Here is a 17,286-nt window from a genome sequence, read left to right as displayed (position 1 = left end):
GTGAACAGCTCCTCAAACAAGTAGATTAACTAGGTGCACGAGCCGGAGGCAAGTCAAATACAAACTTCTTTATTGTAGAAGTTGTGAGCAAGTGGAATGGGCTACGGGAGGAGGAGATTGTCGAGGCCAGCTCGATAAACAACTTCAAATGAAAGTACAGCAAGAAACATGAGTGAAAACTATTGTAAACTGAGCAAAATCTAGAAAATCAGGGTTAGGGAGCAAATACTCTACCTTATAATCACATCTAAGAAACCCCCTAAGCAATTAAAAAAGGAAAAGCCTCTAAGCCATCAAAGGAAACACAGCAATAATTGACTGGTCTGTAATCGATGTTGGGATCTATGGAAATAAAATTATAGACGAACAGGCGAGAGGGGAACATGGAAAGATATTGTAGATGTCAACCTCTCTGTAAGCAATGATGGGCCCTTAAGCCAAGCCAAGGGGCCCTTAAACCAAGCCAAGGGGCCCTTAACCCAAGCCAAGGGGCCCTTAACCCAAGCCAAGGGGCCCTTAAGCCAAGCCAAGGGGCCCTTAAACCAAGCCAAGGGGTCCTTAAACCAAGCCAAGGAGCCCTTAAGCCAGCGTCTGGACTGCCCTGAACCGGTGACAGTGGGTTTATGTATCTCGTCTTATCAACACCAGGCTTTCTGCACTGTTCGCAAAACCAGAAGTTTCTGTTTAGTTTTATTTATGTTTCGTATTTAGTATTCAACTCGAATAGCACTAATTTGAGCGAATTACATCAAATATATGAACGAATGAATGAACACGCGAATAAATAAAAAAAAAACAGCTCCACTCACAAGATGCGTGGCGCTGCCCCAATAAACTCGCCCCTCGGGGCAAAATTTAAATTTAAAATTTAAAAAAAAAACAGTTGAACTTAAAATATTGTTGTGATTTTGAGTTAAAACATGAAAACAAGATAATCTCGTTCAGCCTTTTTGCACAGTCACCTTAAGGGTGAGTAACCCCTTGGGAAGTTTGTATATGTAAGAGTCATTAACTTTGTCCAGTGGTGTGTTGGGCAGTTAGACCCGTGACGTCATCGGTATTCAAGCCGCTAACGGCGTCACTGGAAACTTGTTACGGGCTCACCATAGCCCGTGCTACATGGACACTTCGTTCTGAGTAGCTAAATCTAAAACAACAACAACAACGTCACTAGAAAACAGAACCGTCGCGATGACGGTAGAGCGACGGTCTCGCTTCATGCAGGTCGGCGTTCAATCCCCGACCGTCCAAGTGGTTGGGCACTATTCCTTTTCCCCGTCCCATCCCCAATCCTTATATCCTTGACCTCTTCCAAGTGCTATATAGTGTTAATGACGACGCTTTTCCCCTGATAATGCCCTCCCCTCTTGTTTCCATCGAAGTCGCCTCTCTCTCTCTCTCTCTCTCTCTCTCTCTCTCTCTCTCTCTCTCTCTCTCTCTCTCTCTCTCTCTCTCTCTCTCTCTCTCTCTCTCTCTCTCTCTTTACATACACACAGTAAACCAACTCCATAATGGCTATTGCCCACTAAAACAAAACAAAAAATAATTAAATACGTGCGTAGAATCTTAAAAAAGTTGTACTAAGACTATAAAAGTTCATAATTGTACTTTTAATATAAGGTGAGGCCAGAGAGAATAATTTAGGGAATAATTCATGCTGGCAAAAAGTTTTCATACGTGAAATCGTGACGTCGTGACAGAGAGATACGGGTAGGAGTTTGGGAGTCTGACAGCCCTCGGCCAGACGATATTGATGTACCATTTAAATCAACGCTGATCCTAAGTTGGTTCAAGTTCAAGTATGTTTATTGAGACGAGAAAAAAATACATCTCAAAAGGATAGAGTAACTTAGGCTTTTTCTACTCTCCCTTTCTAAGTTGGTTTTACGTTCCTGGAGCAGATGTTACTCCTGGGAGCTAGGCTTTTTACGTTATCTTGAGATGATTTCGGGGCTTAGCGTCCCTGCGGCCCGGTCTCCTCGACCAGGCCTCCTTTTTTGTGACACCCCCAGGAAGCAGCACGTAGCAGCTGTCTAACTCCCAGGTACCTATTTACTGCTAGGTGAACAGGGGGCATCAGAGTGAAAAGAAACTCTGCTCATTTGTTTCCGCCTCCACCGGGGATCGAATCCGGAACCTCAGGACTACGAATCCCGAGCGCTGTCCACTCAGCTGTCAAGCCCCTGCCACATAATTTCTGCTGCTTCATCACAAACATTTGTGTTCAGTAAATGTTAAATGACGTGTTAAATAAGCGTCAGTTTCATCGTGTTTACGTTGTAGAAAACGTATTTGAGAAAAGTGAGAGAGTTGGAGGTTAGTTACGTAAGGGGCGACGCCATTCATGGCCGGAGGGTGGTGGTGGTGGAGTGAAAGTGACCCTAGAATGTCACGTGACCACACAACTGTCACGGGTCAGGCTGGTATCATGTTGCTCAAGTTGTCACAGGTCAGTGGAGTGTCTTAGCATGGCCTCAAGAGTTAACCTGGCCGGGTATTTTCCAGTATCACGAGCCAAACTGGTTTCACGCCAAGCAACCTTTGGTATGATTACTTTACCTTGAGGTTTTGCGGGGCTCAGCGACCCCGCGGCCCGGTCCTCGACCAGGCCTCCTGGTTGCTGGACTGGTCAACCAGGCTGTTGGACGCGGCTGCTCGCAGCCTGACGTATATGAGTCACAGCCTGGTTGATCGGGTATCCTTTGGAGGTGTTTGTCAAGTTCTCTCTTGAACACTGTGAGGGGTCAAGTTATGCCCCTTATGTGTAGTGGAAGCGTCATACGGTACTAATATCTAAGACAACACAATGTTACATTCCACTTTGCGAAGGACGCAACAGGAATTGCGACTATCCAAGACAAAGGGATAGTCGCAATTTTTAATTTCTATTATGTACTGCAATTCCCGACTCGTTCTCACGGCCGAGTGGTCATCGTCCGCGATTCACAATCCAGAGATCAGGGTTCGACTCCCGGCCGAGTTAGATATTTTTTTTTTTTTTACCTAATGCCAGTGTTCACAAGTGTGTTTGTGTACTCACCTAGTTGTGCTTGCGGGGGGTTGCTCTTAGGCTCTTTGGTTGTATGTGTTTGTATGAAAAAAATATACAGTAGATATGATAAAAGGAAAAAAATAGGTCGGTAGTCAACACATTAGGTAGACAGCCGATGGTCAAAATATCGGGGTCCAAGAACTAACAGCTGGACCCTGCAAGCACAAATAGGTGTCCCCCCCCCCCCCCGCTATGATGAGGGCCAATAAGAGGCCAGTAAGTCAAGGCTGTGTGCAAGAACTGTGCTGGTGTTATTAAAACTTTCTTGGAGGATTATAACTGCTCCTCCACCGAGAGAGAGAGAGAGAGAGAGAGAGAGAGAGAGAGAGAGAGAGAGAGAGAGAGAGAGAGAGAGAGAGAGAGAGAGAGAGAGAGAGAGAGAGGCGAGAGTTGGTAGCTGTGTTAGTTGGGAGTTGATATGATTATACATATTTAAAAATATGTATAATCTATATGTGAAGATTAAAAATAATTAAAAGTATTATTATAAAATAATGATTAAATAACTAAAACATGGATGAAAGTGATATAAAATAATGGATATAAAAATAATGGTTAAAATAAATATACAAGAAGAGATAAATGTAATATTAAATGACAGCTAAATGTAATAGTATTAATAGTGAAGAACTGTGTATAGTGAAGAACTGTGTATAGTGAAGAATTGTGTGAAGTGTTGTAGGATACTGTGGCTGGTGTGTGTGTGTGTGTGTGTGTGTGTGTGTGTGTGTGTGTGTGTGTGTGTGTGTGTGTGTGTGTGTGCAAATGTGAAAGTTCAAAAGGAGCCGGTGAAAGCACCGGGGGAGGAGGAAGAGGGAGGGGGGGGGGTAGGAGAGATTAGTGATTGGAGAAAGCAATGAATGAAATTTTTGTTCCGAAAAGTTGAAGATTAGGAAAATAATGTAATAATTATTTTAAATAATTATTACATTATTTTCCCAATCATTAGGAATTATTAAATAATTCCTAATCCATAATGTGTGGATTAGGAAAGGCACAACTGAGGAGGGAAGAAAGTAATCTACGGAAGTAATTATTACAGGCATAAAATAGCGAGAAGAGGGGGAAGTAATGGAGGGAAGGAAGAAGAAAATTACTATAGGAAGGGAAGAAATAATTACGTAAAAAGGCAAAAAAAAAGTGCTTTATCGAGGACAAAGGTTAAGGAATGAAAGCAGAATAGGAAAGAAAATAATAAATAAGGGGAAAAAGTATTGTAGTGAAAGTTTTGCTTTTTCGAGCTTCGGAGCTCGAGATGTGATTAATTACGTGTGTATACCTAGATTGTACCTGAATGAGGTTCTGAGAGTTCTTCTACTCCCCCATGCCCGGCCCGGGGCATGGGGGAGTAGAAGAACTAGCCTAGCATAGAAGAACCAAGAAAGACCAAGCCTAGCCTAGCCTAGCCTTTCGGGGCTAGGCTAGGCTTGACGTGTGAGAGCTTGGTCCAACAGGCTGTTGCTTGGAGCGGCCTGCAGGCACGTACATCCACTACAGCCCGGTTGGTCTGGCACATTTTCCCAGAAAACTGTGCAATTTTTCCTTGAAGATTTCCACTGTTGTTCCGGCAATATTTCTTACATATGTTGGGATTATATGAAGTGTGCGTGTGCGTGTTTTTACATTTGCGTGCGCGTGCCTCTGGCGAGGAGTGAAATCTCTGGCTAAACGGCCTCCTGGCTATTAGCCTCGTGTAATTATTCCTCCCTACAACGCAGAACGTTATCGTTACCTTATAACTACAAATGTAGGTGGTTTCCACTACTTCCCAATTCGTCCCTCTATTTGTTTGTGTACATATATTTACTAGTATGTAACCCGTATGTTGTCAATTTAAACTATGTATTCCTCGTTCTGTTTCCTCGTCTTTGTAAACGTAGACGCCCACAGCATCTTGTAGGCTGTGTGTACGTGTTTGTATGTGTACGTGCTTGTGTGTGTATGTGTTTGTGTGTGTAGGTGGAGTAGATTCCTGCTCTTGGGTGTGTGTGTGTATTTTCGCAAGAGGGAGGCGAACAAGATGGCGGGTCCAGGTGTTCGGGGGCGTCTTCCCGCGCGGTCAGTTGTGGCGGAACGCGTCGGAAGTGACGGCGCTGTTTCCGACGCAGCCACGCAACTGCCGTCGTTGATTGAGCGTATAAGGGCAGGTAGACAGGCAGGCAGCCAGTAAGGCAGACAGCTAGAGGAATTGAGAGACCGGGAGAGAGAGAGAGAGAGAGAGAGAGAGAGAGAGAGAGAGAGAGAGAGAGAGAGAGAGAGAGAGAGAGAGAGAGAGAGGCAGATAGGGCGTTTACCGAGGACTCGACCGTCAGGGGTTGAGGTGAACGTGGTGGTTAAAGGTGCTCACTTGGGCTTGCGGTCGTTCACACGCCTCTCAGGGGCGCTGACTCTTCCAGAGGCCTCAAGCCCGTTACGTTCACCGGTGTTCACACGTTCACTTCATCACTGACGTTACCCTAATTATGGTTACTGTCGTTCCTGTTGCGACTACCAGCTATGCCATGCTGGTATATGGACGGCCCTCTACACTGAACACCAGGCTACGTGGTCCTCTCTAGTTTCGTGCCTTGACACCCCACAGGCTCGTTCCACCCGAGCCTGTGGGTTTTAGACCCCTATTACGGGTCTGAAAACATGCGGAAAGTATGTACCCATTTACGTCATCGACGTTATGATTTTTATGCGGGTACACGTCTTAGATCCTCGTGCTTTCAGATCTTCTAATTGGACACACTCTGGTGAATCTTCGGTTCTTCCTGGAGTCTTCTCTGTTGGCCTGCCACCTTAGAGACAGAGCTGAGGCAAAAGCGTGTCTAATGGCTGCAGGGTCAGACCTGGTCCTAAGGGTTCGTTTCTTCTCTAACCTTTCTTAATAATGGCAGTGGGTGTCCAGGTATTTAGAGTGTTGCCAGCGGTGTGATGGCACTAGGTATCACGCTCCATAATGGCACTGGTGCCAAGATAATATTAATTATCTATCACCCCTGCTGGCATTATCTTGCCTGTAAACTGCTCCCTGGGTTACATCAGCGGCCCTCATTTTGGTGAGGGGAGGTGAGAGAGGAGGAAGAAAGAGCAAAGGTGAAAGAGGAAGGAAAAGGGTGAGAGGGGAAGAGAAATGGTCCCCTGATGTGACCTGTTTCCTACCATTAACTGGCGTTTTTTTTTTTTACCTTCCACGAAGAGTAATTATATTCTCTAATGCAGAGTAGGGTTATATATATATATATTTTGTTACCTTTTGTTCTTTTGGCTGTAGAGGAAGATGAGTTTCCTCCTTGTTCGTAACCTTTGACCTCGTGAGGGTCATTCCTCCCTCTCCTTACACCCAGTCATTTAATACACCTCAAAAATTTTGTGTTATTCACTCCTAAAATATTTATTTGAATGATGGCACACCTTGCTGCTCTATTTTTCTCATTATAGTAGCAGTAGCATTAATAATAATGAAAGACCCAGTATTTGTGTAAATGTAACAAAACCAATTTTTCGAATGTAACTTACATTCAAGCAACAGCCTGGTGGACCAAACTCTCACAAGTCAAGTCTGGCCTCGGGCCGGGCTTGGGGAGTAGAAGAACTCCCAGAACTCCATCAACCAGGTATCATCAACCAGGTTACAGCTTTGCTTAAGGTGCTGTATACAATGAGCTCATTGTACTCACCTACTTGTGGTTGCGAGGGTTAAGCTCTGGCTCTTTGGTCCCGCCTCTCAACTGTCAATCAACTGATGTACAGATTTGTGTCCAGCACCTTGAGAAAGCATGTAGGGTTACATCCCAAAATTTAGTTTTGAATACACTTACACATATATATATATGGGTTTTGGGAGAGTTTGGTGGACCAAACTCTCACAAGTCAAGCCTGGCCTCGGGCCGGGCTTGGGGAGTAGAAGAACTCCCAGAACCACATCAACCAGGTATCAACCAGGTATATATTGGTACTTTCTCTCACCTTCATTCAAGCACTACGGTATTGTTGCACGTTTATCAATAATGGTTACCCGTCAACACTAATTGTTTAGGTAGTCAACGAGTCACAATAACATGGCTGAAGATATAATGACCAAACCACGCTTCAGAAGATGAAGAAACGTGACAGAAGATAATATGCTTTGTGTCTCCAGCCCAAACGCTTCCGTCATGTTAGGAGGGGACTCTTAATCATTCTTCTAAGATCATCTTCTAACTTTTTCTATCCTTTATCCGGTTCTCTTATTCTTTTCTTTTCTCTTTTTCTTGCCCTTTTTTTCTTAACTTTCATCTTGTGTTTATCCTCTCTTCTTACCTTTCATCTTATTCTCACCTTCTTTTTTTCTCGTACCTTTCAAAATCTGATTCTTATCTATTATATCTGATTCTTATTGGATTCTTATATCCGTCATATTATTCTTACCCTTTTCTTTCTCTTATATGCTTGTATTTCACTTTCTTGCCTTATGTATGTCTCTTTTTGACTTTCTATCACAGTCGACTTGATAATGGTCCAAAACGGACCGAAACGTCGTCGTCTCATCACTTTCTGACGTGAGGTTTGGTCATCAACTTTTTTTATGTCAGGTTGTCAAAATATTATTTCCATTTTGGTTTTAAATATTATTTTTCGTTTTAAATTTGAACTTCCATGCCCCCCCCCATCTCCACCCTTCTCATATTTGAAACCTGGATTGAGCGTTCAACTTGTGACAATCTAATGATTCTAATCATTCTCTAATGATTGGCTGTTCTTGTTGTAGTGAAGGGTCTTCGGTTGGTGTGTCTCTGCACTGTCATCTGCGTTATTTTTCACCCGTCTCTTATCCACATTATCTGTGTCCTGCTTTCTCTCTATCTCCTTCCTGCTCGACGTGAAGACAGTATCACCTGCTTCGTCTCTCTCTCTCTCTCTCTCTCTCTCTCTCTCTCTCTCTCTCTCTCTCTCTCTCTCTCTCTCTCTCTCTCTCTCTCTCTCTAGAGAGAGAGAGGCTAGTCATAGCCTAGCCTCCCCATTCTTGTGGGGGTGTGGCTGGTTGAAGGGGGGGGGGGGGGGGGGTGACGAGCATAGCGGGCCACCCCCCAGTCATGGGTGAGCAGAGGTGACTCATTCTGCCACCTCCCTCCTCCTCCTCTTCTCTCACTCTCTCTCTCCTCTTCCTCCTCCTCCTTCCATCCTTTCTCAGCCTCCCCCTCTTCCTCTGCCCAGGCTGCTGCTCCTCCTCCCTCGTATGTATGATGTTGCTGCGTCTGTGGCCCCTCGGTTTACCGCAATATATCCAGTTTACAGGTATACTTTATCTACTACATTACCTGTCAGCCGGGCCCAGCATCTAGAGAGATGAGTATACCTTAGTGGGCCAGCCAGAGGCTTAGGGCCCGCGCAGGAATATCCCTGTCAAATAAAACAAAATCTGAAGTCATTATGTATCTCTCTTTCTCATAGCTTCAATTTGTTATCATTTGATATCTTACCGAGTTACATTCTGGTATTTTTCCTTCCTGGTCATTCCCTGCAATAGCTTAGGGTGTTTACCGTGGACATTTTCAAGAGGAAACTAGATTTATTCCTCCAAGGAGTGCCGGACCAACCGGGCTGTGGTGGGTATGTGGGCCTGCGGGCCGCTCCAAGCAACAGCCTGGTGGACCAAACTCTCACAAGTCCAGCCTGACCTCAGGCCGGGCTTGGGGAGTAGAAGAACTCCCAGAACCCCATCAACCAGGTATCAACCAGGTGTCCAACGGTGGTTCATGGTCCTGGGAGAGACTGACTGGCCTTACAATTACCATGGTCGCTCCAGTAATCCCATGGTGGGTAGGATGCTGGGATAGGATGTAGGCCTCTTGTGTTGGGGGTATAGGCCTTGGAGGTGGGGGGGGGGGGGTATGTACTGCAACTGGTGACCTTACAAGTAATACTGCTGTTGTTGCTGCTGCTACTACTACTACTTGTAAAACTACATCTGCGATAACTGCATAAAGTTATCTCTTACCAGTAGGAGTGTTGTTATTTGTCTAGCCGCTAATACAAGTGCTATTACTAATACTAGTGATGTCGTTAGTACTAGTGATACTGCTATTACTAGCGTTTCTGCTATTACCGTTGGTAGCCCTACTAGTACTAACGGTATTGCTTGTTAATGCCAGAATCGCTATTGCTATTAATACTACGTATATGCCATTACCATCATGGCTATTATGCTACAATAGTTGATTTGGCGGGAACCAAAGAACCGAAGCTCAACCCTCGCTAGCACAACTAGATGAGTTCTAAAAGTATTCATCAAAAGGAAAAAATATTATTGTTTTCACTTGAATTTTTTTTTGGCGGGGCCGGCAAAGTTGTGGTGTAGTGTTATTATTGCTCAAAATTATAATTTTGAGCGGCTGAGTAATTGGGTTTCAGACAAGACCTCGACCCGTTAAGGGCCGATTGACACGACACCACGACACGCGAGACACTGGCCGCACGCGTCGTTTCCAGCATGTAGGTCGTGGTGGTTGGTTGAGTGTCACGGCAATTGTCAACAGTGAGGATGGTTCGAGTGTTGGTAATGATCCAACCATTGTTTTAACTGCCGCTTCGTTGCCCGCCCGCCCGGCTGGCTGGCTGGCTGGCATACGACCCGCCTTCCTTGTTATTGTCGCTCGTTGGGATCTGTCATTGTTGTCGTTTTGTCGTGTGACGTTTGACTGTGTGTGTGTGTGTGTCGTGTTCTGGCGAGTACGGTAGGTGAATGACTCCTGCGGGAATGGCTCCTCTAGTTGATGCAACCTCAGCGTCCTCAGCAACCTCTATGCTGATCATAGAACTCAGCATACACTCTTTCCCGAATTATGAGGTTTCGTGGGTTTTCTATTCTCTATCTCAATCTCTCTCTCTCAAAACATTTAACAAAATATAACAATGTTGCTTCAATTTTGGTTTTATAATTGTAAATTGCCTGCCAATCATTTTTTTTTCAACGGTCTCTGTAGCCACCAGTTAAACTTAGAAGATGCCAGAGGTAGAAAGCTGAGCTTGTGTGTGCTCAGAAGGTGGTAATGACATCATTAGTGCGTGTAATGAGGCGTTTCCCCATCATGTCCCGACATTTACCCCCCTCTCCTTATCCACCCCCCCCCCCCCCCCCTCCGTGGAGTTGCAAGATTTGGAATTTAGTCCCCAAACTTTTGGCGCTAACTTGTACAGTAATGTTTAACACCTGGGTGGACGCCACAGCTGTCAATAGCATTGTTGAGTGTGTGTGTGTGTGTGTGTGTGTGTGTGTGTGTGTGTGTGTGTGTGTGTGTGTGTGTGTGTGTGTGTGTGTGTGTGTGTGTGTGTGTTTTCCCACTCATTTGGATTGCTGTTACTCATCCCACTGGCTGCCAGTCAGCTTCCTGCTTCACGTAATGGCGGAAAAGGTTTGTTTATATTGTCTGGACGGAGGTTATCGTACCGTAACGCCCCACTTTTGTTGCATTCCTCTCGCTCTATGCCTAACTACCCAACTGCCCTGTCATCTCCCGGTGACGCTGAAGCACTCCAGCATCATGCCTGTCAGCTGCGTGTCCTCGTTCATTTGATGGTGACGGGGAATTTGTGCGTTCTGCTTTCATCTGTTGGTGACGGGCGAAACAGCGGTGTGTTGGTTGACCCGGCTTTTGCTCTCTGGTCGGCGCCTTTATGACTAAATGTTATATTTTGCTCGGAAGTGCGAGTTTAATGGGCAGTGTTAGTCATACCGCCAGAGGAGTTGTTCGAGTAGCGAATTGATTCGTCTTGTCGTTCTCTGCTAATACTGTTTTCGCCTGGGCCGTTTCTTACTCTTTCTGTTGTTAGTGCGTTATCCAGTAGTCACTCTACAGTTGCTGAGGCTTCTGGTTTTCCTCGTCAGAAAGTGGTGTTTCTGTTGAGGGGGGTTGATCCGTTTAGCTGCTTTCTGTTGATGGGGGTTTGATCCGTTTAGCTGCTTTCTGTTGATGGGTTGATCCGTTCAGCTGCTTTCTGTTGATGGGAGGTTTGATCCGTTTACCTGTTTTCTGTTGATGGGGGGTTTGATCCATTTACCTGCTTTCTGTTGATGAGGTTTGATCCATTTACCTGCTTTCTGTTTATATAATCCGTTATATAATCGCTCTCTCTCTCTCTCTCTCTCTCTCTCTCTCTCTCTCTCTCTCTCTCTCTCTCTCTCTCTCTCTCTCTCTCTCTCTCTCTCTCTCTTTATAATCCGTTTACTTGCCTTCTGTTGGAGGAGAGGCATACCTGTGAAGGTGGCTGTGACCGCGCGTTGAGCAACATTATTGTGGAGACACAATGTGCTGGTGACATAGTCCGGTGGGTTCCTTCACCGCCGACCACCCTACCATTGTGGCTTGGAGTATTCTGCTGTCCTTTGTCGACGGCCGCATCCTGCCAGTGACGGGTTCCCCTGAGCGCTCTCTCATTCTCTTAGTATTACACGACAGGTGTGGAGGCCGCCATTAGTGGTTAGTATTAACGTAGCGTATATTTAATGCCTTGATGAATAGTCGAGGCGAATGGCTGATGAATATGAAAGAATGAATGCGGGGTAATTACTCCGTCTTTGGAGACGGGAACACCTGCTGTAATGATAGCGTGTTAGGTAACTGTGTGCAGAGAAGACAATTTATTCTAGCAGCGAGTTGTATAAGTTATATACATTGTAACTTATACGTTATATACATTATATGCAGTATATTTGAGGTAAATGGGTTTGGAATGTTGGTATCGTAGGGCCTGACAGCTGAGTGGACAGAGCTCGGGATTCGTAGTCCTAAAGGTACCGGGTTCGTTCCCCGGTGGAGGCGGAAACAAATGAGCAGAATTTCATTCAGCCTGATGCCCCTGTTCATCTAGCAGTAAATAGGTATCTGGGAGTTAGACAGCTGCTACGGGCTGCTTCCTGGGATTGTGTAACAAAAAGGAGGCTTGGTTGAGGACCGGGCCGCACGGACGGTAAAGCCCCGAAATCATCTCAAGATAACCTCTTGATAAATCGTCCCCACAAGAGCCTATCTTGAGGTTATCTTGAGATGATTTCGGGGCTTTAGTGTCCCCGCGGCCCGGTCCTCGACCAGGCCTCCACCCCCAGGAAGCAGCCCGTGACAGCTGACTAACACCCAGGTACCTATTTTACTGCTAGGTAACAGGGGCATAGGGTGAAAGAAACTCTGCCCATTGTTTCTCGCCGGCGCCTGGGATCGAACCCAGGACCACATGATCACAAGTCCAGCGTGCTGTCCGCTCGGCCGACCGGCAGCCTAAGCTACTCTATCCCTTTGAGATGTATTTCTTTCTTGTCTCAATAAACATACTTGAACTTGGAAGAGCTAAACTAAGGATGTCAGAATTTTAGCTACACACACGCGGCAATCGACTTGAGAATGGTCCAGGACGGACCGAAACGTCGTCGTCCCTTCACCTTCTAGTGTGTGATCTGGTCAACAAATGTCATTTCTTGAAGCAACACACTAGCTGCTCCCGTGTCGGCTAGGGACGAAACTTTGGTAGCTACTGGAGGACCAGGTCGTCGACCAGGAGGCCTGGTCGACGACCGGGCCGCGGGGACGCTAAGCCCCGGAAGCACCTCAAGGTAGCTAATGAGTAGTTTCGACGTGAGTGAATTGTATGAATTGTTTCTTAGCGTTGAAGATGATGGTATGCAATAATGTTCTCTGTTCCGATAGTGTTTTGTTCTCTCAAAGAACGGAAATCCTTGTGCGTATATCTCCGTGACTAAATTAGATGTAGAATAGCTGAAATTTGAATGTAGTTTATTTGGGCATCGAAAGCTGTTTGAAATATGTCTAAGGCGTTATTTCCGGTGTTTCTATATAGCCTATAGCCACACACACACACACACACACACACACACACACACACACACACACACACACACACACACACACACACACACACACACACACACACTGGGGGCCTCGTAGCCTGGTGGATAGCGCGCAGGACTCGTAATTCTGTTGCGCGGGTTCGATTCCCGCACGAGGCAGAAACAAATGGGCAAAGTTTCTTTCACCCTAAGTGCCCCTGTTACCTAGCAGTAAATAGGTACCTGGGAGTTAGTCAGCTGTCACGGGCTGCTTCCTGGGGTGTGTGTGTGTGTGTGTGGTGTGGAAAAAAAAGTAGTTAGTAAACAGTTGATTGACAGTTGAGAGGCGGGCCGAAAGAGCAAAGCTCAACCCCCGTAAAAACACAACTAGTAAACACACACACACACACACACACACACACACACACACACACACACACACACACACTGTGGATCACACACTAGGCATGAGTGATGTGGTGGATAGCTGACTCCATACACAGTTTCAAATGTAGATATGATAGAGCCCAGTAGGCTCAGGAATCGGTACACCAGTTGATTGACAGTTTTAGGCGGGAACCAAAGAGCCAAAGCTCAACCCTCCCCGCAAGCACAACTAGGTGAGTACTTTCAGCGTTAGATTAGATACCGAGACGCCATATGTACAAACTCACATATCATCATTTCTATGATGAATAATGTATATATATATATTAAAGGGGGGAAAATGTGACTCTAACTGTGGCAATGGAAGAGGTGTTGTGATAACAGTCTGTCGAGTCTTGCTGATGGTCTGACCCCGTGGCCTTAACTTAAAGTTGATGGTCTTCACCGTCGTACAATGCTACTTAAGATGGCCTAGACACTGTTCACGGTGGTACAGTGCTACCTAAGGTGACCCAGACACTGTTCACGGTGGTACAGTGCTACCTAAGGTGACCCAGACACTGTTCACGGTGGTACAGTGCTACCTAAGGTGACCTAGACACTGTTCACGGTGGTACGATTAACCTTATAGACGAGATCTCATAATGATATGCATTTAGTATCCTTGGATGTAGTTGGGGGGGGGGAGCAACATGTCTGGCCACCATTGGTTTTGTTTAGTGTTTCACGTTTTAGTAATGAAACCTCTTTTGGTTTCTTTGTTTACCTTTTGTACACACAGTTTGATGGAGGTGGGGAAGGGGGTCCAGGTTTCGATATCACACGGTGGTTTAGGTAACTTGTGCTGGTTTGATAGGGCCTTAATGACCCCCTTAGGTAAGAGATTGGTTGGTTCAGGTCACGTTGGCTACCCCGGGCACCGCACAGCTGTTGGGACATTAGACACGCGTGTGCTTGCCCAGCTGTTTCTGCCTTGCTTGCGGGTTCCAGCAGCGACTGTGTATGGTGCTGTCTGTGATATGCTTTTCAAAGTTTTTAAGGTCTTTCTTCTCTTGATTAATGTAACTTTCTTCCTCTTATGCTGTAAGGAGTGTATAGTATAGTTTCCCTCTTTTCTTGTTACTTTGCATTTACTGGGATTGAGCTCTAGTAGTCCTTTTATTGGTCAATTTTGCAATTTGTTTAGGTCGTGCAGTAGCGTGCATTTACCCCTTTCAGTCTTTACCGTTTTCCTCAGGTTTGTATAAGGTGCAGGCACTGACACGAGAGAGTTTGACCTCCTCCAGTAAGTCATTTACGTAGATCAGGAACACCTTCAAGAGGAAACTAGATTGTTTCCTTCAAGGAGTGCCGGACCAACCGGGCTGTGGTGGGTATGTGGGCCTGCGGGCCGCCGCTCCAAGCAACAGCCTAGTGGACCAAACTCTCACAAGTCAAGTCTGGCCCCGGGCCGGGCTTTGGGAGTAGAAGAACTCCCAGAACCCCATCAACCAGGTATCACCCAGGTATCAACCAGGAACACCTTGGGTCAGATTAGCGTGCCCTGCGGGACTCCGCTCGCTTACCGCTCGCCAGTCTGACAGTCTCTCTCTCACTGTGACTTTGATCATCTTAACTGTATTCAAGTTAATTTTCCAGTTACTCTTTATATTCATCATTGCATTTTACAGGTGACGGTATCAGTCTTTTTGAGTTTTAAGAATACACGGTCTACTGTATTCCTTCTACCCTTACCCTTCTCTCAAGGCATTTACAGAACAACATTTACGAAACCTGTACATCCTTCCTCAATCATTGCGGGTATCTTTACGTGAATTAAACACGTTGAGCTGTGAAGCATTACCAGTCTGTTGATGACAATAATAACCTGGAGTTGGCAAGTTTCAACGCTCGTTAATTGTTTATTAAATATGAACGAAGTCGCCATGAGTTCATAATAAATATGAACCTATAGTCGCTACCCTATAGCTCTGGAGCCAGATTCACGAAGCAGTTACGCAAGCACTTACGAACCTGTACATCTTTTCTCAATCTTTGGCGGCTTTGTTTCCAATTATTCAACAGTTAATGAGCTCCGAAGCACCAGGAGGCTGTTTATAACAATAATAACAGTTGATTGGCAAGTTTTCATGCTTGTAAACTGTTTAATAAATGTAACCAAAGCCGTCAAAGATTGAGGAAAGATGTACACGTTCGTAAGTATTTGCGTAAGTGCTTTCGTGAATCTGGCCCCAGGGTGGCGAGCTGTACGATAGCATTGCTTTCTTCATTCATTTAAGGGGTTTGACAATGGCTTGAAAGGTCAGTACTGATAGCATAAACGAGTCCGCATGATTATCTTGCGATGGTCTGGACGTAACCCGTTCTCGCACTTGCTATACCGTTGATAGGTTAAGTAATAATTGTAAATAAGAAGCAATAAGATGCTTATCTTAACATACTAAGAAGGTTAGGTGAAGTCGGTGTTTTCTATGAAACTTTTCAAGGTAAACTAAAATATTCACAATCAATTAGTATGTCACATATGGACTTATTAAATAAGCCAATATTGACTATAAGCAAGTGCGAGAACGGGTTGCAGGTCGCTGTCATGATCAAGGGGCCTGTTGTTACATACGCATGTGTCGTTCTCTTCCTGCATTTCTCATGCCTCTCATTCGCGCAAACTTTATTTCTCATTCTCCTTTATTCCCTTGTTCTTCCCGCGCCTTTCGCCTCTCCTTAAAATTCGCCAGTGTTTTAGATTGAGCTACTGGGAACAAAAAGTTGCAAGTAGCACGGGCTATGGTGAGCCCGTAGTGGACTTACCTGGCACAGGAGCGGGGCTGTCACTTCCCCTTCAGTTGCTTATTTATAATATATTTTTCTCGTATGCTCTTCCCCCTCACTCTTGCTACGCTCATTCCAACAGTCTTCCTCATTGCCTCATCTCTCTTCCTCGTTCCTTGCGCTTCCCAGCAGTCATAGGGAGGGTTCAAGCAGCCTGTCGGAAGGGAGGGAGGTTTCTCTGGCCTATCGTTCGCAGCGCTGTAATTCACTCACTGGAATTGGCTTGTGTAGCGGAGGGGAAGAGGAAGACGATAGTTAGCTTCAGTGTTAACGAGATGGGTGATTGGTATGCATGACCTTAAACGAGCGCAAGGCAGGCCAGTTCCGGTGCAAACGAGAACTTTAACTGTGGGGTTGTTGTTGTTATAGATTCAGCTACTCGGAACACGTTCCAAGTAGCACGGGCTATGGTGAGCCCGAGTGGAACTGTAGGGGTTCTAACTTCTAACACCAGGAGGGAAAGGTGTATATTTTGTCATGTATTCTTTTTCCTCGCCCGTTTCTTCCAGGTGTTTTGTTTTAATTTTCTCCTTCATCTTGTGTTTGGAATGACGTGAACATGTTGATTATTTCCGTGTGTGGCTGCCAGTCGCATAGTTTAGGGCTGTTGTGCTAGGTTCATGGTGCAGGGTGCTCAGACCACCACAGGTGTGGTGTGGGCACGTGGTGAAGGGGGAGTGTGGTGTGGGGCACGTGCTGTGGGGCAGTGGGTATGGGTGACAGTCAGTGTGGGCAGCAGTTCTCCTCTGGGGGGTCGTCGTTAGTGCAGACAACAGTTCTCAGCTCCTCAATGTCTTCGACCATTTAACAGGCTCATCTAGGCCTTCCTGGCTCTCTCTCTTGTCTAATTTAGTCGTCAAGATCTGATCTCTTTGCTGTTTCCATGGTTTCTCTCACCTCCTTTGTGTCTCTTATTTGAATGGAACATTTCGCCTCTGAGAGTTCAAACTCCCTGAACGAATGAATATGATTGTGAACGAAATTCTTTACGCTTCTGAGCGATCGAACGTAGCACTTCCGGAATCCTGTGAAGGCGGTTAAAAGTTTATGCAGCGAGACATTCCGGTGGAGAGTGAGAAGGCGGCATGCTCCCAGCGAGACGGGAGCGGCGCCCGGCCGCGCCTCTCTAAGGCTCTGCGTCAGAATTTGCGGTCTGGGAGCGAACGACTTAAAGAGTACCGCTATTTCCTTAATTGTTGTTCCTCCGGGCCGT

General features: G+C 45.8%; 1 protein-coding gene across 26 annotated transcripts in view; it reads left to right on the top strand.

Moving 5' to 3' along the window:
- LOC123765573 (serine/arginine repetitive matrix protein 1) overlaps window positions 1-17,286 on the top strand; it is a 779,721-nt gene that overhangs the window by 586,627 nt on the left and 175,808 nt on the right. The window lies entirely within an intron of this gene.

Source organism: Procambarus clarkii, chromosome 30 (genome assembly GCF_040958095.1).
Source record: "Procambarus clarkii isolate CNS0578487 chromosome 30, FALCON_Pclarkii_2.0, whole genome shotgun sequence".
NCBI lineage: Eukaryota > Metazoa > Arthropoda > Malacostraca > Decapoda > Cambaridae > Procambarus > Procambarus clarkii.
This window is presented reverse-complemented; position numbering and strand designations above follow the sequence as displayed.